The sequence below is a fragment of the Melanerpes formicivorus genome, unplaced genomic scaffold (assembly GCF_026170545.1).
Source record: "Melanerpes formicivorus ecotype bairdi unplaced genomic scaffold, bMelFor1.0.p_v2 SCAF_242, whole genome shotgun sequence".
NCBI classification, from domain to species: Eukaryota; Metazoa; Chordata; class Aves; order Piciformes; family Picidae; genus Melanerpes; species Melanerpes formicivorus.
In genome coordinates this window covers 155,001-157,500 of record NW_027142594.1, presented here as the reverse complement: position 1 = coordinate 157,500, position 2,500 = coordinate 155,001, and the positions used below count along the sequence as shown (strand labels likewise).

Sequence of the window (2,500 nt, the reverse complement as noted above, 5' to 3'; positions counted from 1 at the left end):
GAACCCCCGCCGCCCACGGCAGACGCGCGCGCGGACGCGGCAGCACGGCACGGTACCCCCGCGGTACCCACCCGCAGACAGCCGCGCCCGCGCGGGAGTGCCGGGGGGGGCGAGGCCCGCGCCTCCTCCCCCAACCGGGCTCTCGTCTCCCCCAACGCCCCACCGGGCGTCGCTGGACCAACGGGGAACCCCTGCCGGCGAAGCCCCGGCGGGACGAACTCCGCGAGAGCGGGCGCTCCGGGAGCGGGGAGCTACGGAGCGCTCCCCGAGTCTGCACTTAGGGGGACGAAGGCCCCTCCCCGCCCGGGGGAGAGCCTGCGAGGCGACCCCAGCCGCGCCGCTCGGCGGGCACCGAGGCGGCGATTGATCGTCAAGCGACGCTCAGACAGGCGTAGCCCCGGGAGGAACCCGGGGCCGCAAGTGCGTTCGAAGTGTCGATGATCAATGTGTCCTGCAATTCACATTAATTCTCGCAGCTAGCTGCGTTCTTCATCGACGCACGAGCCGAGTGATCCACCGCTAAGAGTTGTCTGGCTTTTCGGCACCGCCCCGCCAGCGCGGAGGGGCCGGGACCGCTCGCAAAGGAGCGGCCCCTCGGAGAGCGCGGCACGGCGGCCGCTCGCCTCACATTGACCGTACAAGCACAGGAGAGGGGGGGGAAATAAAACGAAACCCCGAAGCGGCAAAAGCAAGGGGCGGGGAGCCCGCGCTCCCGGCTTTTTTCCCTCCCCCGAGGAGGGAAAAACGCACCTTGCGGCGCTTCGGGGCCGGACCAGGCGCCCGGGCTCGCTCCGACCTCGGCGCGGAGGAGGCCCGCCGCGCGCCGCCGGGAACGTGCCCCGAACCCGGCCTCGCCTCGCGTGCACGGGGAAATAAAACCCCCTTCGCTTCCCCACCCAACGGGGGGGGGGGGGGGGGGTGTGTCTCTCGCTGGCCGCCCCGTGCCGTCGCGGAGACGCCACGAAGCGAGGCAGCGGAGACCCCCCCCCCCCCACCCCGGGGAGCGAGGGGGGCCGGGCGCACAACCCCGCCGGAGGAGAGCGCGCGCGCGCCTCCGCACCGGCCCCTCCAACGCCGCCACCGCTGCGGCCCATCCCGGACTTTCTTTTCCCCCGCTTTGGCCCCGGGGCCGAGCCCCGGCCGGCTCGCGCCCTCGGGCGGCTTCCTCTCGCCACCGAACCCCCCCCCGCCGCGGGGGACGGAAAACGGCTTGCGAGACGGAAAGCCCGAGCCCACGTGGGACGCCACCGCGGCGACCCGCCGGCCCTCGCCGGGCGGCGCACCCGCCGACCGACAAACCCCAGCGGCACGAGCCCCTTCCATCCTCCCCCGGCGCCACCGCGCCGCCGGCTTCGCTCGCTCGACCCCTTCCGTGGCCCCGCGGCCAGGCGGACAGCGGACGGCGCTGAGCCGGGGGGCGGGCCCCCGCTCTCCCCGTTTCCACGCGGAGACCGGGGGTGGGACGCCCCCGGCTGCCCGCCCGTCCCCCACCCGGCACGCGCCGGGAAGGCGAACGGGGAAGCCCGCGGGCAGGGCCCGGGACCGGGACAGCCGCAGCCGGTGGCAGGGTGCCCTCCGGCGAGGGACCGGAGCCGGAGACGCCGAGCGACGCCCGCCGCCGCTCGGACGCGGTCACGCCACCCGAAACCGGCCCCGGACGGGGGGGAACCGGCAGCGCGAGACCGCCGAGGGCGCCAGCTCGCCGGGGCCCCGCTCTGGGGCCTGGGCAAAGGGAAAAGGGACCGGGAGGTCCGCAGCGGCCCGCGCCGCAAGAGGCGCCGCCGCCGAGCCGCGGCAACGCGCCCGCACAGAACCCCCGGCGGGGGCGAAGCGCCCTGGGCCAGCCCCCACCGCGGGGGCTCGCCGCCCCGGCCCGCGAGAAGCCCGCGCTTCAACGCGCCGCCGGGGACGCCCGTGGCGAGGCGAGGCGCGGGCCGGACCATGGCCGACCTCGCGCGGTGGGCTCTCTCCGGCCGAGCGCTCGGACCGCAGAGAGGGGGGGGCAGCAGAGTCCCCTCCCCGGCCCGGCGGGCCCCCGGAGGACGACGAGCGCGATGACGGCGGACCTAGCCAGAGGCATTGCGGGGGCAACCCCCGCCCCTCTGAAGGCACCCGCCCGCCCCCGCGCTCGCCCCCCGCATCCGGGGGTGGCGCGCCGAGCCGCCCGGGTCTTTAAACCGCCGCCCGGCTTCCTCCGCGGTAGGGCAAGGCCGCGGACGAAGGCGCGGAACGCTAGGTACCTGACCCTGGGGTGAGGGAAACCAGACTTAAGGCCCCGCGGGGGTGCCTCCCCCCACTGCCGCCGTCGGGGGGAGCGTCCGCCCGCGGGGGCCGCGCCCGACGTCCGCCGCCACCACCGCGCCCCTGGCCTGGCCCGAGGCCCGGGGTTTCCCTCAGTCAGCCGGCGCTGCGCTCGGGGAGGAGGGACGCGGCTGGGGACGCCCATGCCGCGCGCTCGCCGCGCGGCGAGCGCCCGGCTACAGCGGCCCCGGCGGCGGAC

The 2,500-nt window shown here is 77.1% G+C and overlaps 1 non-coding gene across 1 annotated transcript; it reads right to left on the bottom strand.

Annotated features, from left to right (window-relative positions):
* Positions 1-375: 375 nt before the first annotated feature.
* LOC137458387 (5.8S ribosomal RNA) lies at positions 376-528 on the bottom strand. The gene has a single exon (XR_010991726.1). It is a non-coding gene; the product is annotated as a 5.8S ribosomal RNA (ribosomal RNA).
* Between the last annotated feature and the right edge of the window lie 1,972 nt (positions 529-2,500).